This window comes from Lactuca virosa, chromosome 5 (assembly GCF_052849685.1).
Source record: "Lactuca virosa cultivar CGN04683 chromosome 5, Lactuca_virosa_CGN04683_v6, whole genome shotgun sequence".
Lineage (NCBI taxonomy): Eukaryota > Viridiplantae > Streptophyta > Magnoliopsida > Asterales > Asteraceae > Lactuca > Lactuca virosa.
In genome coordinates this window covers 418,326,639-418,351,002 of record NC_136430.1, presented here as the reverse complement: position 1 = coordinate 418,351,002, position 24,364 = coordinate 418,326,639, and the positions used below count along the sequence as shown (strand labels likewise).

Below are 24,364 nucleotides of genomic sequence, written 5' to 3'. Positions count from 1 at the left end.
ATTACCTTTGTTTTCCTAACAACTATTATTACAAATGAAATTTCCTACTACTGTTGCTTTCCTAGCAACTTTTATTACAAATGAAATTTCCTACTACTGTTTCTTTCCTAGTAACTTTTATTACGAATGAAATTTCCTACTATTGTTTCTTTCCTAGCAACTTTTATTACAAATGAAATTTTCTACTACTGTTGCTTTCCTAGCAACTTTTATTGTGAATGAAATTTCCTAGTACTCTTGCTTTCCTAGCAACTTTTATTACAAATGAAATTTCCTACTACTGTTGCATTCCTAACAAATTTTATTACGAATGAGATTTCCTATTACTTCAAGGAAATCCCTCTTCCTTGCCCTTCATCTTTTAATTAAATTAAACTCCTAAAGGCTTTTAGCATCTAGGTTATTTAATGGTTTTTTGGGATGAAAAGTGTAAATTTTAGAAATCTTGAACATGCGCGCCGGGCACACAATACGCGTGTCGTGCACTTGCAGATCAACATTAAAGTTTAGTTTTGGCTTCATTCGAAAACTTTCCAACATTCTTTTTGTCCCCATCAGATTTATCTTGACTGGGTCCCACACGCACGACGCATATTTCGCTCGCCTACCTCCAATCCTCGATTTCTTCATCTCGTTCGATTACTCTACTTCTAGGTAACTTCCATGCCTAATTCTAACTTAGATTTTGGGCTAAGTTTTAGTTTTTTTTAGGGTTTTTGAGGTTTATCTCAATTGATGAATTTGGGTTAGTTTTTGAGTTTTTTTTCTCAATTTTGGATTTAATTCATCCATTGATCCTCTTTCTGAATTTTTAGATTTTAAAAAATTTTCAACTAAATCTGCAAATTTGTGATGTTTTAGACGAAATGGGTTACCTATATGTGTTCTAGGAAGCTAGTCGAACATCCCTATATGGTTTTTATGTTTAAATTGGACGAAAAAACAGGTTGCCATACCTTCTGTTCTTCTTGTTCTTCGAGCGCGCCATACAGATGCATGTGCGCCACGTGCACTCGCATGCAGCGTGCATCTGACACGTTTGTCCCATTTCAACACCTAATTCAACCTTTATCTTTTCTAACTTATTCCTAACTGCTTTTTGGTTTATTTTTCTATAGGTATGGCGAGACAAGGTCGACAAGTTGTGGGTCAATTACCTCCTAAATGGCCTTCACATCCATTTCTAGAGTTCCCCAATGATCTTCCTGATCGGAGCTCTTTTGTATCTCGCCTGACTTCTCTTCTGTCTAAGAAGATCAATATTCCCCAGGCTCTTTCCTGGAGAGTGGCAGACGATTCTGGGATGACGGCTCCACTGGCGTCGTTCCTTACCTGTGTATTGCGAGGTGATAGCGGTCTGGAGCTTTTTGTCTGCCATGGATGGCAGCGGGTTGTCGGGGTTCGGGAGGTGGTCTACAAGGAGCTTTATTGGGAGTTCTTTTCGATAGTCTGCTTCGACACGGAGTCGAAGAGATGGGCTGATAGATCGGTTTTTACTTTTTGCCTGGGAGGCATATCCCGCTCCTGCAGCCTGATTGAGCTGGGGAGGCATCTAGGGACCTATACTGCTGAGGAGACTCTGAGTCCTCATTTTTATACTTATCTTGATAGCTGTATTACTGCGCCACCATGAGAGTACACCTACATGCAGGTCTGGGGTCACGCTCGGGGGACTTATGTTTCCAGGACGGCCAAGGAAAGCGCCTTCCGTTCTCCTATCTATCGGTTGATTCACCGATTGGTCGCTTCTACCATTTGTCATGGATAGGAGTGTGACAAGGTTCCCTCCGACGACCTTTTCTATATGTGGTGCCTCACTCAGACTGAGGTTTGCCTTCATCTTCCCTTTTCTCTTGCTCTTTATTTATCTAGCATGGCTCTAGGTTCTACACCTTTGAGTAGGATTTGCAGGGGTCACCGGGTTACTATGTTGGCCTTATCTTATGAGGTTGATACTATTGGGATGGTTCTTATGCCTATCCGAGAGATGGGTACTACCGTTCTCGGGAAGATGCGGGTGTTGGTTCGTGGAGTGGGGTAGCAGTGGAGGATTCCGAAGGAAGATATCGTGGAGCCAATCCAGCAAGTGGAGCCGAAGGACATCCCTAATCCTGCCTTCGTGAGGCTTCAGAGGCCTAGGTATGCGGAGCCCGACCAACCGGAGCCGACTCTTCATGACATGATGCAGTGTCTGGTTACCGAGTGGTGATGGTACACAGATTTACCAAATCACATAGCACCAATCATAGTTTACCTTAACTAAACAAAAATCTACAAGTCTTCATGTTGATAATCCTTTCTTGACTCAATTTCTTCTCCATCTTAGGAACACATGCAAATTTTGAAAACGTCAACTTGATATTGGTGAGTTCACAGTTTTTGAGGTAAAATGTATAATAAAATCTTTTGAAAACTTTTTAGAAATATTTATCTTCCTAGATTCCTAGTTTCCTATGTCTTATTATATCACCTCTTTATCTACTAACCCTATCTTATTAACTTTTAGGATGTATTATTAATCCTAACTTACTATCTTTATAGAATATCTAACGATCCTATCTTATTGTCTTTTTAGGATATTTTATTAATCCTAATTTACTATCTTTGTAGGATAACTAACAACCCTAACGTATTTTATCTATCATTCTAAGGCGTCCCTAATGGTAGTCAGATCTCTAATGATTTTGTAATGTATTACCATGAGCCCCCATAATCGACGTTGTTTGACTAATAATTTGCCCCGCCATGACGCTTTCATCGGACGTTGAATAGTGAATAATAAGAAAGTTATCCTGCCGGGATTGTAGATAGCAATCGCAGGTGGGGGCGTCAATCCCCGTATAGATCTATACATATCTTTCTAGCTCTCGCAAGATTAACGATTATAAGTATCGGGGAATGCCGAATTTAATCAAGGCCTTTGGATGAATATTATCAGCTCACTAACGTATTAACCTTAGGTATTTATCTTTTATCTTTTATCTTTTATCCTTCCTAGGTATTTTCTAAAACTATCACAATATAAATATTTTATCTTATATATGATAATTATAACTTTTGATCTCATAATCAGTTTGTATATATAAGTATTCATATATATACCCTAATTATGGTTATTTGAAAACATGATATTTGGGCAGAGTAACAATTAGGTACGTTGCACATCCCTATATTTGACCAACATAACTTCTAGGTATTATCTCTTCCTAGACTACCAGGTATCATATATCTTAGAGATAATATCATAGCAACTAGGCATAATATTTATAGCTATATTATCTTAAGGCTTTAAGCATTATAAAATGATTTGATATTTATAAACATAAATTTATTTTAATAAAACCATTTGATAATCATGTATCCCCCCCCATAAAACATTTAAAATTGTAAAATAGGGGTCGTGAACTCACTTTTGTAGCGTATTCTGAAGCATCCAAGCCATTGCACCCGGAGATCCGCGCCATTGGGAGGACTTCCGAAACAGCTTGAGAAGTATAGAGAGGGTTTTGGGAGAGTGTTTGGGATGAGAAAATCAGAAAGTGAGCACCTCTATTTATAGTGGTTGTGCGCGCGACACACTTCATGCGCGACGTGCACTCGTTTTGTGGCTCCATCCAAAGCTTGCCACGTGTCACACTTCTGATGGTCCACGTCTCCCTAATCTTCGACAAATCTGGGTGTCAGGTGTGCGCGACGGGCATGGCGCGCACTAGGTGTGCACCCTTAAATCTTTTATAAAAATTCACATCTTCCTTTTATGAATCTTGTTTCTTACCATATTTATATATTTGTATAGCTCTTTACCAGTACTACAACTTTCCTTAAGGTCATGTTGTCAAATTTTGACTTTCCAAGGATTCACTTGCTATGTTAGTTCATTCCCCATTCAAGATGCATAACATTGAAATAGACACCTATTATCGTCACTCTTTTTCCACAACGTACTAATATCCTACAATGATTACACCTGAAAAACCTCAATTGGTACCCATTAGCCACCACATAATTTGTTAAACAAAACTTGAACTATTATGTGCTTTTTTCCCCAAGTATGATTCCAATTTATTCCAAGATATCATAAGGTTGTGTACAAGGAATTGAACCCTAATATCTTGATCTCCGTCCTTTGTTTTGTCAAACTCTTCATCTGAAGGGATTAATCATCGTCATTAGATGATATTTCAGGCAATTTCATATATTCTTATACCAAGTCATCTAAAAAAGGATGTCATATTATCTTCTTCATTAAAGAAGCAACATACTCTTCATCATAGGGATTGGTGTCAATATCAAACCCAAACACATCACAAGTTTCATTGGACTCATCATTTGTTCCATTCAAACCATTCATATCAACTTCTTCAACATTTAAAGTTAAAGGCATTGGTGTCAGTTAAAGCTTTGTTAAAGAATCAATACAAACAACAAAATAAGACCCGCTAACTATATTATAAAAGACAACGAGCCTGGATTCAAGTTGATTTCCTGTTGATGAAGCATGTTGGACTGATTTTACTGCCTAATTTCACAAACCTTTGCCCTTTTTGACGTTAGAAAATCTGTTTTATAGGCGTGATCTCTTGAAGGTTAAAAGAACGGTATTGAAGCTTGAAGCTTGAAGGTAAGGGGTAAGTCACGTCGATTTATGACATCAGTTTAACCTAGGGTTACCGGATAAAATATATAATTTAGGAGGTTTCACAAAAAAATAATAGTGAAAGTGTTCTATTATAAAAAGTTTTTTAAAACATTAACATATAATATATAGGGTTTTCTTATAAATTTTTTTCACCTTCTCCTATATCAACATTTCAACCGGCTCAATAAATAATAATTAGTTAAAACAAACGTTATTGGAGAATAATAATGTTTTACCACAAAAAATAAATAAATATCAAAGGTTTTTCAAAAATAATAATAATAATAAGGGCTTTCTTGGAATTGAAACTACTTGATTTATGTTGAAAATGTCTGGTGCACAGAATAACGAACCGGGTTGAACTTTGAAGTGTTTCAAACGCCAAATCCAATTGGTGAAAAATAATACGGAGAATTTGGATTCCAAAGAATCGGCCCAAATAAAACGTATATTTATCACAATTCGCAAGACAAAGCACGTATTAGCTGGTTTGCCCGAGAGGTTAAGGGGGAAGACTTAAGATCTTCTGCACATAAGTGCGCATGGGTTCGAACCCCATAGCCAGCAAAATATTTAAAGTATTTTTTTGGTTTTTTATTCTCTGGATTGTTTATTTATCTTAAATGATTATTTTCTAATAAATATCTTAAATTTACTACCCTACTACTCTCCCAGAGTTCACAAGTCAATATTTCCATTTAATTCCCAAAGAATTAATTTACACTACTAAACGTTTGTGATTTGGAGGCTGTTTGAACTTGATTTTGACTTGTGCTTGAATTCTGTTTCGTAGAGTTTATGAAGTAAAATATGACGAAGTTTATGGCCACGTGGACGCATCTTGAAATATATGATCTCAAAACCCTACGATTTTCATGGATTTCGTTAATTTTAAATTCCAAATTTGTGTCGTTGTTTGTACATTTTTATACGATTGGTTAACTATTTGTGGGAATATCTGGAAGAGCTACCTTGGAGCCCAATCAATCTTCTCATAATAGGAAAGTAAATCGATTAATTGATAGATCCTAATTATGATAACTCAAACTCCTAATTAACCCAGAATCTTTCCATATCTGAAATCTCTCACAAACTAGTATAAATAATACTCTACTTCCACAATCCACATTCACAAATCACAATGCACTACCGAACATATCCTCCACATCTCTTCGTTTTCCATCCCCATTGTTGAGCCTCTTTTTCGATATTTTCTGAAGTGAAAAAATTCTTTCACTTCTTCTTCCTCGTTTGTGTTTTTTCGTTAGAAAGAAAGTGACATACATAATGGAAAAGTATGTCAAAATCAAGAAACTTGGGGAAGGATCATATGGGATTGTCTACGAAGCATTGAATAAACTAACCGGTGAAGTGGTGGCGATCAAGAAACTGAAGAGAAAGTGTAGCTCGAAGGAAGAATGCAAAAATCTGATAGAAGTCAAGGCACTGCGGAAGATGAAGCATCCCAATATCGTAAAGCTCAAAGAAATCAACGGAAAAAACGCTGACGTATTCTTGGTATTCGAATGCATGGAATGCAGTCTCTACGATCGTTTGAAAAATATCAGAATGGTGTCTTTTTCTGAAAGCGAGATCAAAAACTTGTGCTTCCAACTCTTTCAAGGTCTTGCACACATGCATGGCAATGGCTACTTTCATCGTGACCTCAAACCAGATAACCTTCTTCTTTCTAAAGATCATGGCATCATAAAGATTGCTGATCTTGGTCAAGCTCGAGAGACAGATGGGGAACCTCCATACACCGATTATGTCACGACGCGCTGGTATCGTGCCCCTGAGGTTTTTCTCCGTTCTTCTGTACATGATCCTGCGGTTGATATGTGGGCAATGGGTGCAATCATGGCGGAGTTATTCACCCGTCAGCCACTGTTTAAAGGTGATAATGGCGGAGAAGTATTGTACAAGATTTGCAGTGTGATCGGAAGTCCAACAGAAAGCAAATGGAGTTTGGGACTTCAACTTGCAGTTAATGTGAATTATCAGTTCCCAGATCTTCTTGGTGTGCCTCTTGCGTCCCTGTTACCATCTGCAAGCAGCGAAGCATTGTGTCTGATTGCTACACTTCTTTCTTGGAATCCATGTTTGAGGCCGACTGCTATGGAGGCACTTGAGCATCCTTTCTTCGATGATGTCACACCTCCAATCCACGTGAACAAAGATCTACCATGGAAGCGGGCGTTGTTGAAGCCGGCAAGAAGTTCGAAGATCTAGTTGAAGATATGATCATACTTTTATGCTCCAAAAAAATTAAGTTGATTTTTGAGATCGGAGAAGTAATTGTTTTTGACTTGATAATTGCACAGCCTGCATAGATTCTAATTAGATAATCGGACGAGTTAATTGCAAATTTAGCGTTAATTTGGTTATGGGTTTTAGTTTGCATGGATTCAATTTGTTTTTCGTTAATCAATCATAAAGATGGTTGTTGGTAATTAAAAGCTTGGCAATTATCAAATATCTAAAATCGTTCGTCATTTTTTTTTTCGATAATAGCATATCATTGTCCTTATATTCGATACAAGTTGTTATATCATGATTGCATTTGAAGGCTTTTAAAAAATTTATCATGTTTTCTTAAATGAATATATATTCTTGTTTCGTTGCCAAAATCAACATGCTAAACAGGATTTAATTTACATTTTACTAATCCTATTTTGACCCGAAGGAGGTCACCCAAAATACATTTGTTTATTTTAAATCAGTAATAACTGTTCTAATATGATCATAATTTGTTTAAAAATAATAATAATAATAATACCAATAATTTTAAAACCAATAGTATCGAATTCCTTAATAACTATTTAGGTATAATATCACTTAGAACAATCTTCGATTTTTTTTTTTTTTTTTTTTTTTTTTTTTTTTTTTTTTTTGCAAACGTTTCTAAATCTATTTGTAGAAATAAAGCATTTTGAATTTGTTTTATACAAATATGGCTTTGGGCCCACCTAAGTTACACATTTTTAACCCCTTTAAGTTTTATTTTTTGTAAACATAGTTTTGGGCCCACTTCATTAATTATCACACTTTTAAGTTTTAACCCCTTTAAGTTTTGTTTTTAATAAGTTACTATAAACTATTTTTGATATTTTTGTAATTTCAGCAAACAACAAATTATACTATACTATATATTAAATATAAATGAGCTTAGGAATAATGAATTTTATACATTTTAGATTTTTGTCACACATCTTTTCACTATAGACACATTTAATCCCTATAATTTTGTAATTTACAAAAAGGTCCGCGTGAGGTCTTTTTTACGGAAACAATTCATATGTTTAATATGTCGGCAAGTTTGTTATCTGTATAGAAAATAAAGTATAAAAATTGTCCCGTAATTTACAAAAAGGTCATTGTGCATTATTTTTTACATAAACAATCAATGTGTTTAAAAAAATTACAAAATAGTCCGTACATAATAGAAAATTTGCAGATTACTCCCCCCGGCTCCCCCTGGTCGCAATATATTGTCATGTTTCGTCTCTCTAGTTTTTTGTTCTCACACTTTAGTCACATGAGTTTTGTATATTTGTAGGTTTGCCTCCTACCGTAGTTACGTAATTTCGGCCCCGCTTTAGTTTTGTATAAGTTCAGTCAATTTTTCGGTTTTTTGAATTTTTTTTAATTATATTTCTTATTTATGATGGGATTGCATTTCTTTTTAATAGTTCAATTAGTTGTTTTGTCAGTTCGCCAACTTCAAAAAAGACGAAATCATCGTTGTAATCTCATTTTCTAGTAATATTTTTTTTTTGGTTTTTTATTTTTTATTTTATGCTTTTTTGAAACTGGTTTTTCTATTGGTCTCATTATTATTGTATTTTTAGTAGACATAATTTCCTATATACCCTTATTAAACATCTAAATATCATATTTGCCCAACCTAAACTTTAAATATTGTATTTGTCATTCTTAATGTTTTTTTTTTAATATCATATATGTCCAAATCTATTTTTTAAACATTTTTTATTGATTTATAATCTTTTTTTTATCATTTTAAAATCATTAAAACTAAAAAACATTTTGAATGAACAATTTTGTACTTGATTCTAAATTCCAATACAACACCAGATCATGTGAATATCTAAATCGCAACCCGCTTCTTCAAGTGAATCAAACCATAAACATCCCAGTAGGCTTAAGAGCAGAAAAGAAATGAGTTGTAGACCAATTTGTTTACCTCTAAAGGGATTATAACTGAGACTCGTACTGAAGTATTACTTACAAAGAATTAAAAATATAATCACTTTCATTAAACCAGAAAACCAAAGTCAAACAAACCATGGATAAAACAACAAACTATTATAATCGTTCTATGTATCTCTTTTTGTCGTCAACATGTTAACATTAGTTTTAGATACACATTGACAATCTAGAATCAGATACACATTTTGCTTCAAATATTGTTATTAGGAAAGCTAAATTTGTTGATTACCATAGAATCTATGATATCATAATTGATCAAGATACTATATACCAAGCAAATGAAAATAAACTATGTATAAAAGGATTTATAAAGGGACCAAAAGTATAAAAGTTTACATTGCAGATAATAATGATGAGAAAGAGATTGTTCATATGACGAGTGTTCTTATCTCTTGGCTTCTTCGCACCTTGATTTTCCATTTCTTGGAGCTCTATGCCTTGTTATTGATTTAACAATTGAAGGAAAATGAGATGATATTTAGATATTTAGGAAGAGTATATACCAAATTCTGCCTTTTTAGTAAAGCTAAGTTCCATGTATTAGCAATTTTTAAAGCTTACAGAAAATACAAATAAAAAGAATCTAAATGTAATGTATTGTTAAGTTAACAATTGAAGGAATACAGAGGAAAATGAAAAACTCTTGACCAGATGATTGATAATTAGGAAGCGATGCTGACCTTGAACACTTTAAATGGAATATCCAACTGTTGTCTCCGATAAAGAAGGGGATATAAGGAGCAGGGCGTAAATACCTGTTGCTACTAGCGATTGCAAGAAGGAAGAGACGCTAGAAAAAAAATGGCGAGACGACGACGGTCGGGAGGAGACACAGGAGATTGTGAGGAAGACGACCCAAAAACCTCATCGTCAGGTAGTATTCCTGCGACAACATGAGGGAATAGAGGTTGCTCGTGTGCAATAGCGTAACATCCCGTTAATTTCTATCTTGTAAAGTCAACCAAAGTCAAACGAGGGTCAATTAAGGTCCTTTTTATTGTTTGGGTTTTTATGTAGGTTATAATAATAACCTTTGTTTGATAAAAAATCCTTAAAACAACTGTAATTAAATTTAGAAGGAAAGGGCTTAAAGCCTTCGGGCCGAAAAAAGGTTCACAGCCGCAAACTTTCGCAGCCGCAAACCCTCGCAGCCGTGAACGAGGCCGTGAATGGCTTCGGCCGTAATTAGGCTTCGGCCGTAAACTCTCCGAACCTTATCGCCTCGGAAACCGAACCTTATCGCATTGGGGCACGTTCTCGGTCGTAAACACTAGCCGACCTCGGACCGTAAACGAGGTTCACGGCCGTAAACCCTCGGACCGTGAACCCTAGTCACACACACACACACACACACACACATATATATATATATATATATATATATATATATATATATATATATATATGTTCCAGCTAGTTTTTACTTCATTTTTTTCACTTCCACTCGAGATTTCAAGCCTTTTCTCTCAAGTATCATCCACCTAGAACATCATATCTCCTCAAGAACACATCAAGATCATCCTTATTCATCATATTCAAGTGTTAAACACTAGTTCTTCACAAGATCTAACAGGTATCAATTCTTGATCTTGTTATCACTTCAAGAACACCCTTCCATCTTCATATACTAGGCTAGAATCCATTGATTTCGCTAGTTTTCACGAAGAACACGCGAAGAACACGAAGAACAACCACCTGAAAACCTTTAAATCTCCTTAACAAGTTGCTTAGATTCATCAAGTGTTCTTCATTCATCAAGAACACCTGGCCGTAAACCCTCCTGGCCGTAAACTCCTGGCCGTAAACCCATTTCAGCCTCCAATCTAGCTTCAAACACTTCAATTTGTAAGTTATACTTACAAATTAGTCCGGTTTTTAATCATTTCTATGATTATTTTAGCTAATTGGATGCATATATGCTATACAAATCACTATATAGGACTTGTTTTCTTACGGGATTTCACTCGTGGAACTAAGCATCCTATATCAAATCATCATTTGAATCACCCTCCAAAAGGTGAGTTCATACCCCCGTATTTTCATAGTTTTTACTGTTTTAAGGGGGGGGGGGGGATACAAGTCTAACACAAAGATTTTGTGTTATAAACAAATGGTTTCAAAATATCTTATCAAAATGGATTTCAGTTATCATCAAATTAAATGGTTTCAAAGATTGTGTTTAAAATGACATCAAGTCACCAAAAGTATTTCAAAATATTAAACTTCTTTTAAATGGTTTTATAAACTTATATTTTTCTCCAGAAATCATATTTATATATATATTTATATAAATAAGGTTTAAAAGGCTTAGGACTGATAATCCACTTTGGTTCCTTTTCCTTGTTTGGATGTGGGATTATAAGTATCGGTTATTTGTCCGAGTGTCATTTAAATCTTACTTATATATATTTGTATATGTATATAAGTATAAAAGTTATTTCATTCAGTTCAAATACCCTTTGTAACATGTTGAGCAAGGGGTTGCATTCATGAACACTTAGTATCAATTCAGAAAGTACATATAAATTATAATATGTATAATTTATGATTCATAGGACATTAATTCACGATTCAAGTATACTAAAGTACACTGTTTTACAAAAACAAAGGTTTGATTCAAAACTAATCAAGAGTATACATCTTTCATATACTAATTCAGGGGCATACTGTCAATCATTCATTTCAGAATTATTGAGTTTTCATAACTATTATACATGTAACGTCTATATGCTTTTTATGAGTCATTTGATTCAGGTTGTTTAATTCATTTAAACAATATAGTTAAAGTCCTGATGTAACGACGTAAATTTTAAAACAATTTTTCATTTTTCAAACATAATAAAACTCATATAATATTCTCAAATCTCATGTCTCAAATGTCATCATAATAAAACATATCCCAGAATCTCAACACATAATCCTCTGCCAGTGTGTACAAATCATGCCGGCGCTTTCCCGCGATCCTCGCTGGTACCTGAAACACATATCACATAACACGGTAAGCATAAATGCTTAGTGAGTTCCCCAAAATACCACATACAACACATAAGCCACTCGAGGCTATAACTCGGTATGACCCTCCGGTCAATGTGTCTCAGCGGGACCCTCCAGTCCCGTAGCTCATTGGACCCTCCAATCCGATCTAGCTCGTTGGACCCTCTGGTCCGGTCTAAATCGTTGGATCCTCTGATCGGGTCTAAATCGTAGGACCCTCCGGTCCGGTCTATATAACACATAGCATACATATATCACAATGCACATAAACTCAACATACACATAACACATAACACATAAGACCCTCCGGTCTGCACATAGCTACCACTCTAGGTAATGTATAGTGAGAAGACTCACCTCGGGTAAATCTCGGAAAGTCTCGAACTCGAATATCTGATCTAGCCTCCGCCTAATCACATAAAGTAATTATCTCTAATTAATACGGCTCTCAAAGGCTAGACTAGTCCCTCCCTATATTCTCTCAGAAGGGGGAAAGACCATTTTACCCCTCAAATGGTCCAATGTCCAAATGTTGACCAAACCCTAAAAGTCAACCCCAGTCAACGGTCCAACTTTGACCAGACTCGTCGAGTGCACTCGGGTGACTCGGCGAGTCCATGCGTGTCCTCTGAATCCTCCTAGGGCCTCACTCGACTCGTCGAGTTAACCTTTCTCTCGATGGGTTACCACTGATCGCGAATCGTGGTGCAACACGTCCGACTCGTCGAGTCCGCTCATGGACTCGGCGAGTTTCTTCCATGAGAATGCTCAAACGACCTTCTGAGGTCAGATCTGTTTCTCTAACCTATAGTTCTGACCTTCTAACACCCTAAAGTCACGTAAAGGTCTGAACTTTACATCCATGCATCTCATATATAGCTCTAGTTGATGAAATAACTCTAAAAATGGAGTCCTAGGCTCATTACCCTCATGTAACATCATAAAGCTTGGTTGTTGGGACACTTTGGACCTCTCAAGGTCCAGATCTAAAGTCTATTCCTCAATGGGACTTCACATGCTCCATAATCCAACTAAAGAAAGGGTAAAGAAATCCTAGATTCCATAAATCTACCATATACACGAAAATAGGCATGGGTTCATAGGGTTTTAGGGTTTTAGCCTGGGATGTTTTACTATGATATATTGACATGTGTTTTTTATATGGATACTATGATTTGTGAACATGATTGAATGTTTTGATGAAATGTTTTATTAACTATGGTTTGATTAATAAATAAAAACGAATTTTTGGTCATGATTTTTGGGATGTTTCAAGATAAGCCCAAATCCAAGGTTATCTTAAACATGGTAATTATCCACTTTCCTGTTTATCTACCAAAGACTATTCTAGAAACCCTAAGGCATATGAAAACCATCCAGAGCCTATGGAGGGTTCTAGGTTGCCTCTTGCTCAACTATTGAACAATTGCACTTCAGTCCCTGCACTTTTAATTAATTCTTTCAATCCCAAAATTAATTCCAATTAATTTCTGATTATATATTAATTAAACATTATTGTTTCTAATTAATATATTATTCTCATAATATATTAACAAATTATTTATTTCAATTTATTAATAAAACAATAAATCAACCTCTTTCTCCAAAATCATCTGTCCAGTTTCTAGTTTTGAGGGCAACCCAGAAGGACTGTGCTACCATCAATTTAAGTATATACCAATTATAGTTATGAGCTTAGACACCTAATCCAACTGTCTCCCACTTAGATAAGTCTAATCACTATAGTTGCCAATATAACTTCTAAAACCGAGCAACAAATTGTAGCTCTCAAAGCCGCTGTCGAACTTTGACCCAGTCAGTTACGTGTCCTAAGATAAGTGGTCAAATATTCCTCCGTTCTACAAGATATTGTATAGACAGGAGACATGGATTATGATCAATCTCATTGTCCAAGTTTTGTTGCTTGATTTCTGATTTATGACGACCGAAATCAGACTACCAATTGAACACATCAATTCAGTCCATGCTTGGCAAAGCACTTCAGATGTCGACATCAAATCATCGAGAGGCCCACATATATCGCTTTTCCCGTTAGGGCAAAAGGAACGGATAAACTTCGACTTATATGCTTGTACTATTTACTCATCAAATCATGCACAATAATACGTTTTTATAACATCAGGTTACTGATGCGTTTACGCATTATCAATGAACAACTGGCTCGTAAATAGCAACTCATTTATCTCTGTTTCAAGAATATAAGATATTATCGTCTCAAAATTACTCGTGATAAAATCCATGAAGTAATTCTCTGAGCATGGGTTAATCTAATATTCAAAATCCCCATTTTCTAAGTACTCATGAACATTGCAGCAAAACTATTGCTATGTCTAATCCCCATAGACAATCTACAATTCAATTCATGACAGTCTTAATTCGCTACTTACTTCCAAAAGTACAAGCGACTGTGGATTTTCGAATAATCAAATTATTCAGGAAGTAAAACATGTGAAGTGAAACACAATAATAACCTAATTAACTATGGTCTCAAAACTATTGAATATAAATAAAACTCTTATTATTTAATCATCGTATTAATTAGACTTTATTCATTATATAATGTTTCGAGTAATCAACTAAATTCTTGAATTAAACATCAGTCATGCCATGTTATGAAAATACATACTATGTATCTCTATGTTCCTTCTTTTGTGAACAAATCTACTGGACGCTATTCCAATGATGCTCATTTCACAATTCCAAATTCTAGTTACTTCTAAATGTGTTAGAATTCCAACTTTACATGCAATTTCATTTTGTGATGTAGAGGCCTCAAAAGTAACATAGACTTTGCCAACAATATTACAAAAAGTTCCATTGAAACTTTGTTACTTAAAACAACTCCATGGTAACGAAGTCTCAAATTCAAGATAGACTCCTTGAACACCTTCCTTGCATTACATGTAACATCCATAAAATTCACAAAATTTTAAAACTTTTTCAAACATGCAAAAACCACCATTTATTACAAATTGTTTTCAAAATTGTTTGTCATCAGAGTAATCCCAGAAATCATAACATAAAATATGAGGAGGTGCACGATCAAGCCTTCGCCTTCCCACGATCATCCGAAGTACCTTAAATAAAATCCACAACTGTAAGCACGAAGCTTAGTGAGTTCCCCCAAAGTACCAACACACACAAAATAACACATATCACAAACAACATATTACGGGTCCAATCAATCATCGGGTTGGAATACCCCACGCCCGTCAACCATCGGATTGGAATGCCAACATACTATGGGTCCAATCAACCATCGGGTTGGAATACCCCAGGCCCCTCAACCATCGGGTTAGAATTCCAACAAACTATGGGTCCAATCAACCATCGGGTTAGAATACCCCAGGCCCCTCAACCATCAGGTTGGAATGCAACATATTGCGAGTCCAATCATCCTCGGGATGGAATACTCTGGGCCCTCAACCATCAGGTTGGAATACCCCGGCCTGTGGGCTTACGCACAAAGCAATGAAGCCTCAACCACCAATCAAACATGTGCACATATAACAGATAATCATATAACGGTCTACAACCAGTCAAACAGATCTAACAAATCACTAAGCATAACACCATCCTATCTACGAGGATACAAATCATTACAACATAGCAACATCCTATCTACCAGGATACCGATCTAACAGATCATAATAGTACTCAATCATACGACAAATCAGGATAACAATCCAAAGGGTCGAACTTTGTGCCTTAGACCCTGTTAGTACAGTGAGGAAAACTCACCACACAAGCATCACTGAATGATAAGGTCAAACTCCCAAAACACAGCTCCAACCTCAACCGCCTTAGAATGACTGCAACAACAATGAAAATCCTGGATCTAAAGCCTTCCTCTATATCAATCCACTTCAAGCTTCAAATTACTTCCAAAAGAGCACCAAAGAACACTCTTTAAGCTCACACACACTCAAAATGGGGAAAGAGGCACAATTAGGGATTTTCTTTGGACTGAGGGGACGGTGAGGGAGGCTAACAATGGGTCATAAGGTCTTTAAATAGGGTGCAAAACCCAGAAAATTAGGGTTTCATGTTCAGGCATCAACTCTTCTGTAACGAACCAAATTTTCAAAAGAAAATTTTCATTTTTGATTAGCCAAACACTTTTCCATAAACTAAGAAATCCAAATACAATTGTTTTCAAACTTCATATCAACTACAATTTTTTTTCAAAAACATCAAAGTGTCCCATAAAAATGCCTGGGAGAGTGCACGTCGCGCCATCACGCCTTGCCCTTGCCCTTGAGCTCAGATGTACCTGAAACAAATCCACAAACTGTAAGCTAATGCATAGTGAGTCCCCTAGAGCATATCCCACACACAATCCACATAACACATATCAAATCAGCTATAAAAGCTACATATATCACAAAAGCCATGCATACTAACATATAAGGATGCCGTGGGCTCCCCCAGGGTCTTATACCTTCATGTCATGGGCTCCCCCATGGTCTTTACCTAGGAATGCCACGGGCTCCCCCACATGGTCTTATATCCAACTGCCACGGGCTCCCCCCGGGGTCTTCCATGCAATAACATAATAATCAACTAGCATATCATATATCATAAAAGTATCTATCATACTACATAACTCATACATAAACATATAAGGAGGCCGTGGGCTTCCCCCAGGGTCTTATATCATCATGCCATGGGTTCCCCCATGGTCTTTACCTAGGAATGCCACAGGATCCCCCACATGGTCTTATATCCAACTGCCACGGGCTCCCCCGGGGTCTTCCATGAAAATATCACATAATCACTAGCATACCACTTAGCATAAAGCTAACTATCATACCACATATCTCTACCACATGTAGTGTACCACATATCCTAAAATGGGTCGGCCTTGGTGCCGTAGACCCATTGGTATGGTGAGAAGACTCACCTCTCGTGTGTTGAACTGTCAAGCTAAGATCAGATATGTCCCACGCACTGCTCCCCCTCAACTGTCTATAACCCACATGTGATTAACTTGTCATGATCCCGGAATACCATAAATACCCTCAAAGTCAACCCTAGTCAAAGTTAAGGTCAACAGTCCATGTTGACCTCAAGTCGTCGAGTGCATCCAACAACTCGTCGAGTTCCTCCCAAGTCCATTCCTCTGAATCCCGCATCAACTCGCCGAGTCACCCTAGTGACTCTTCGAGTTCATCATATGTCCAAAAAACTAAAGTTCGTTCAGACCAAAACCCTATTCCTTCACTGCACTCATCCAGAAACTCAAAAACGGGCAAACCCTACCCCGACTCGTCGATTTAGCTAAGGGACTCGACGAGTTCCTTCAGTCCCTTTCATGTTCAACCCTTTTCAGTGGGATATATCGTCCCAAACTTTAGATCCAACCTCACTTAATCCAGATACCATGTAAAGTTTCAAACTTTACGTGCATGCAAGGCCCTCCAAGGCTATAACATCAAAACTAAGCTTCATACAAGGTTTTAGTGCATGGAAAGGGGCTAAGCTGCATAAAGTGAGCAACTTTATGTCATTGGGGAACTAGAGAGGTCCAGATCTGGAACCATATCCTTGTGATAAGTCTAGATCCGATTTTGACTCCATTTTGCACCAAAAATGGCCATTTACTTCCAAGAAAAGGGATCTAAGCAACTAGAGATCAAGGTAACGACTTTATACCTCAAGATGATGGCCAATACATAATAGATGTCGGATCTACTGCTTCTCTCCTTTCTCATTCTTCTTCAAGCTCTAAAATCCTTCACAAATACCCCAAAATTGCTCACAAAAGCTCATTCTCTCACTCAAGAAGGTGCAAGGTCGAACTAGGGTTTTCTCTGGCTAATAGGGTGATAAGGGAGGCCACAAGAGGCGGATTATGTTCTTTATATAGGGTGCAAACCCTAAAAATCTGGGTTTCTCTTTACAGCTCCTACTCGTCGAGTCGGGGCCTTCCGACTCGTCGAGTAGAACCCAAATCCCGCATCCTCATAATAGTCTCTACTCGACGAGTTGGGGCACCCCAACTCCCAGAGTCCATACACAAAACAATTATATAAATTAATCAATACCTAGAACAGGGGTTACAAGTCTCCCCCACTTGAACTAGACTTCGTCCTCGAAGTCTGTTGGCCCAAACAAATCCGGGTAGTGGTCTCGCATCTCGTCCTCCGGTTCCCAAGTCCACTCGGAGCCCCTGCGGTGCTGCCATTGCACCTTTACCCTCTTCACTTCCTTGTTTCGAAGAACCTTGATCTTCTTATCTAGGATCGCAACAGGCCTCTCAATGTAGTTCAGGCTCTCATCCACCTGAATGTCGTCCAGAGAAACGACTGCGACCTCGTCGGTGACACACTTCCGAAGCTGGGACACATGGAAGTTGTTGTGAATCTGGCTCAGCTCATCCGGTAGATCCAAGCGATAGGCCACCTTGCCCACCCGGGCCGAAATCCTGAACGATCCTATATATTGGGGCCTTAGCTTTCCCCTCTTCCAAAACTTGATGACTCCCTTCCTTGGTGACACCTTTAGTAACACAAAGTCCCCCACCTGGAACTCTAGATCCGATAGTCGCCAGTCAACATAACTTTTCTGACGACTCTGCGTGAACTGCAGCTGGTCGCGTACCTGCTGAATCAGCCCGGTAGTCTTGAGCACTACCTCAGTGCTCCCCATGAGCCGGTGTCCAACCTCGCCCTAACATATCGGGGTCCTACACCTCCAACCATACAACATCTCAAACGGGGGTCGGTCGGTACTGGCATAGTAACTGTTATTGTACGAAAACTCTTCCAATGGAAGGTACGTATCCCAACTCCCTCCAAAATCCAACACACATGCCCACAACATATCCTCAAGTGTCTGAATCATCCTCTCACTCTGGACATCTGTCTAGGGGTGGTACGCCGTGCTAAAATGCAACTGAGTGCCAAGTTCCTCGTGGAACTTCTTCCAGAACCTAGAGGTAAACCAAACATCCTGATGGGTTTTGAGCATCCTAACACTCCTATGGTGTACATGCAACCCTAGAAACCTTGGATCTATGTTTTACTATGAATACATGAAAATTTGTTTTTCCAAGGTTCATAACCTATCTAGCATGGCATGGGGTACTTTAAACATAAAAGCTAGAAGAATTACATACATTTTCAATAGTGAGTTGATTCCTTGGAGTTTGAGAGCCAAACACCAATAATGTGGATGCCTCAAATGGAAATCACAAATCACCACAAACTTGGAAAAACTATGAGAATGTATGTTTGCTTGTAGAAATCGTCCACCTCTTGCACACACACAACTAGTGCCATTTCAAGCATCATAAGCTCCTTTATATAGTGTGGAGGATTAGGGTTACATCCATGTAAACCCTAATACCCATGACTCTTCCTTTCCAAGGATCCATGGGTTAAAAGCTCCATGGACTATCCATGGACTCCCATGCATGCCAAGCCCATTCCAAATGAGTATTAGCCCACACTTATATAAATACAAGAGCCCATATTTAATTAGTCACCTTTTTGATCACCAAATTAATTCTAAATTAATTTATGATCAATACTAATTAAATAATATGATTTCATATTAATATATTATAACTTATAATATATTAACAAATCATAAACATACAATTCTCAAAGGTTTAACCATACAAATAGTTCGGGTGAAGTGCAACCCAAATGGACCATGCCAGGTCGGGTCAAGTATATACCAAATAAAGTTATGAAGCGCCATTTTAGATAAGTGATCATATAATCCTCTGTTCTCAAGATATCAGCCGGACAAATACATGGAACAACGTCGTACTTATTGTCCAATAGTTTGTTTCCCGATTTCCGATTTGTTTGACATAGAACTAAATTAAACACATCAATTAGGTTCTGACCGGGCCCGGTACATAGGTCAAAACAAAATCATCGAGGGGCCCAGATATCGCTTCTAATCCTCCAAAGACTAGAAGGAACAGATAAACTTCGACTCATATACTTGTTGTACTACTTGTTGAATTATGCACAAAGACACGTTTTATAACATCAAGTTACTGATGCGTTTTCGTGCAATCAATGCACAACCAACTCATAGGCAACAACCCATATCTCTAGTTTTGAAGACTTATATGATATTACCGTCTCACGATCACTCGAGATAAATTCCATGAAGTGATGCAAGTGAGCGTGGGTTTATTCCAATACTCAGAACTTATGAGCACTCATGAATGCTGTAGCAACAATTGCTATGGCTAAACACCTTTAGTCATCTACAAGCCCAATTCATGACAGTCTTAATTCATACCTACTTCCGACGTATGACCGACTGTGGAAGTTTGAATAAAGTAATTTATTCTGGAAGTCAAAACATGCAAAGCTGAAACAATAGTAAATAATTGACAAAAGACAGTAACATCTTACTCATAAATAAGCACACCTTTTATTCATCATCAAATGTCGATTAAATTTTACAAGTTTCAGAAATAGCTATCTAATCTGTAAAACTAATATCATCCTTCAGCCCGATGCGTCTCGCATGCTGTAAATGCCTAACCCTCGTCAGTCCCTTCGTGAGGGGATCTGCAGGATTCTCTTCTGATGATACCCTCTTTGCCACGAGGAGTCCTTCTTCTATCTTATGTCTTATGAAGTGATATTTTCTGTCAATGTGTCTGGATCTACCATGATCTCTCGGTTCCTTGGCTAAGGCAACCGTACTATTGCTGTCATAGAAAATCTCCATAGGCTCCTTAATAGCTGGTACAACTCCAAGGTCTCCAATGAAGTTCTTCAACCATATTGCCTCCTTTGCCGCTTCACTCGCTGCTATGTACTCTGATTCACAAGTCGAATCAGCTATCGTCTCTTGCTTGGAACTCTTCCAAGTGATTGCCCCTCCATTTAGAGTAAAGACCCAGCCCGACTGAGAGCGGAAATTATCCCTATCAGTCTGAAAGCTAGCATCACTATACCCTACTACTCTCATGTCATCACTCCCACCAAGGTTAAGGATCGAATCCTTAGTCCTCCGCAGGTACTTGAGAATATTCTTTATCTGCAGTCCAGTGAGCCTTGCCAGGGTTCCCCTAATATCTGCTGACCATGCTCAAAGCGAAGGCCACATCAGGGCGGGTACAAGTCATAGCATACATGATCGAGCCAACAGCGGAAGCATATGGTAATCGACTCATCTCAGCTATCTCAGACTGTGTACTCGGGCTCTGAGCCTTGCTCAGTTTGGCATTGCTTTAGATCGGTAATTCTCCTTTCTTGGAATTCTGCATGTTGAACCTTTTCAACACCTTATCCAAGTAGGTACTCTGACTAAGTCCAATTAGTCTTTTACTCCTGTCTCTTAGTATCCTTATCCCTAGGATATAAGCAGCCTCTCCTAGGTCCTTCATAGCAAAACACTTCCCAAGCCAGGACTTCACTTCCTGCAAAGTTGGGGTGTCGTCTCCTATGAGCACTATGTCATCCACATACAACACCAAGAAGCTAACTATACTCCCACTAGCTCTGACATATACACATGAGTCATCTTCACTTCTCGAAAAGGCAAACTATTTTACTTTCTCATCGAAAAAGAGATTCCATCTGCAAGGTGCTTGTTTCAATCCATAGATGGATTTCTCAAGCTTACACACTCTATTAGGGTGCTCTGTACCGACAAAACCCTCTGGCTGACTCATGTAAACATCCTCAGCCAACTTCCCATTAAGGAAATCGGTTTTGACATCCATTTGTCATATTTCATAGCCATGAAATGTAGCAATGGCTAACATAACCCTAATAGACTTAATCTTTGCTACTGGTGAAAAGGTCTCATCATAATCAACTCCCGGAGTTTGAGAAAAGCCATTTGCAACCAGTCGCGCCTTATAAGTGTGTACATTACCATCCATGTCGGTCTTCTTCTTGAAGATCCATTTGCACCCGACTGTCTTACGACCTGGCACATTGTCAACCAAGTTCCAAACTTGATTATCATATATGGACTGTATCTCGCTGTCCATAGCCTCTTTCCATTTAGCAGCCTCAGGGCTTGCCATGGCTTCCATGTAGCTGTTAGGTTAATCCAGATTTACCAGTGTACTATCACTGATAAGTGTATCACCTTCCGCAGTAATATGGAAACCATAGTAATGCTCAGGTGCATTCCTAACTCTTGTGGAACGCCTCAGAGGTACAGACTCGTCAGTCGGATCAACAGGAGTTTCCTCCTCAGGTTGATTGCTAGGGTTTGAGGTTCCTTCACCACTTGACTCTTGAATTTCTTCAAGGTCAATTTTCCTCCCACTGTTTCCTTGGCTCATGAAATCTCTCTCACGAAAGACCCCTCTCCTTGCCACAAAGACCACATTCTCACTGGGTCTGTAGAAGAGGTAACCAAAGGATTTATGTGGGTAGCCGATGAAAATACACCTCTCACTTTGAGGTTCGAGCTTATCGTGAGTTTCGCGCCTCACAAAAGCCTCGCAACCCCAAATCTTGATGTGGTCCAAGTTGGGAACTTTCCCAGTCCACATCTCATGAGGTGTTTTGGCAACCTTCTTTGTAGGTACTAGATTAAGGATATGGGCGGCAGTCTCTAAGGCATACCCCCAAAAAGAGATTGGTAGCGAAGCTCGACTCATCATGGAGCGAACCATGTCCAACAAGGTCCGATTACGCCTCTCAGCTACACCATTCAACTGTGGTGTCCTGGGAGGTGTCAATTGTGAGACAATCCCACACTCCTTAAGATAGTCGAGGAACTCTGTACTAAGATACTCACCACCTCGATCGGATCAAAGCATCTTAATGTTCCTGCCCAATTGATTTTCTACTTCCTGTTTAAACTATTTAAACCTTTCAAAAGTCTCTGAATTATGCTTGATTAAGTAAACATAACCATATCTACTATAATCATCAGTAAAAGTCAGATAATAGCGATTAACATCCCTTGTGGCGGTTTTGAAGGGTCCACATACATCAGTATGTATAAGGTCCAACAAACCTTCACCCTTTCACAAGTACCAGTGAAGGGTGATTTTGTCATTTTCTCAAGCAAACAAGATTCACAACTATCATCTGAATTTAGGTCAAATGATTCCAAGACTCCATCCTTTTGGAGTTGGCCTATGCGTTTCTTGCTTACATGTCAAAGACGACAATGCCACAATGATGCTTTATCCAAGCTAGTAGAAGAATCAATACACAACACATTATTTCCTAGATTATCTACAACCAACACAGTTTCATACACACCATCACAACGTAATGCTTTAAAATAAAGAACATTATTAAAGAAAGCATTAATACCACCAACTTCATTATCAAAAGAAAATGTAAACCCTTGTTTGTACAAACCATGAAAAGAAATAATATTCCTCGCCATTTCAGACGAGTAAACACATTTATTCAAATCTAACTTTAACCCACTATCTAGCAACAAAGTATAAACTCCAATCTTGGTAACAGGTGAAACCTTCCTATTCCCCATGATTAAGTTTATCTTCCCGTAATCCACATCCTCACTTCTTCTTAGGCCCCGGACACCAGAACATATGTGATTACCACAACCTGTATCAAGGACCCAAGAGTTAAAATATGGTGAGTTATTAGACAATATAGTGTAAATACCTGCATGGGATGGTTTCACTTTCCCATCCTTGACATCCTGCAAGTACTTTGGGCATTTTCGCTTCCAGTGCCCCTTATTCTGACAGTAGAAGCAATCAACATCCTTAGGGATGGCAGAAGGAGTAGCAGAACCACCTTTGGTTCCACTTGATGAGGAGCCATCAAGAGACTTTCCCTTGGTACCCTTCGAACGGGTCTTCCTCTTCTTCCCTTTGCCTTGCCCGATAGCCAAAACAGGGGTAGCTGTAGGAGTAGGAGTAGTAACAACCGACTTACCTTTAAGACCACTTTCGGCAGTCTTCAGAAGTCCTTGAAGCTTGCTGAGTGTAACTTCCTCCTTGTTCATGTGGTATGTCATGCAGAATTGATCATAACTCAAGGGTAGGGAGTGCAAAATGATATCAATTGCTAACTCCTCTGGGAAGTTCACATTCAGTTTCAGCAAACGGTCCATATACCTTTGCATTTTCTGCATGTGACCCGTGATGGGTTCACCATCCTTCATCCGGATTGTTATCATGGAGGAGATTATTTCATGCCGCTCTTGATGAGCACTATGATGGTACCTTTCCATCAAGTCCTGGTGCATCTCAAAAGGGTAATAGTCCTCATAGGACTTTTGGAACTCATCTGTCATCATGGCCATCATGATGCATGCCACTTTGGTGGCATCTCTTTCATGTGTCCTGTATTCAGCGATCTCCTCAGGAGTAGCAGTAGTCTCATCGAGTTCCTTAAGCTCCTTGTCGAGGACATATTCCTTGTCCTTATAACGAGTGACCATCCTGATGTTCCGGATCCAATCCATAAAGTTGGAACCATCGAAGATGACTCTCCCACAAAGGTTCATGAGAGAGAAGGAGCCGGTAGGGTTAGAACCCGAAGCATTGTTGGA

General features: G+C 38.3%; 1 non-coding gene and 1 pseudogene across 1 annotated transcript; both read left to right on the top strand.

The window, feature by feature from the left end:
• Positions 1-5,123: 5,123 nt before the first annotated feature.
• On the top strand, positions 5,124-5,206 carry TRNAL-UAA (transfer RNA leucine (anticodon UAA)). Its single transcript has one exon. It is a non-coding gene; the product is annotated as a tRNA-Leu (tRNA).
• A 720-nt stretch (positions 5,207-5,926) lies between these two features.
• LOC145114047 (cyclin-dependent kinase F-4 pseudogene) lies at positions 5,927-6,871 on the top strand (annotated as a pseudogene).
• Positions 6,872-24,364: the final 17,493 nt, after the last annotated feature.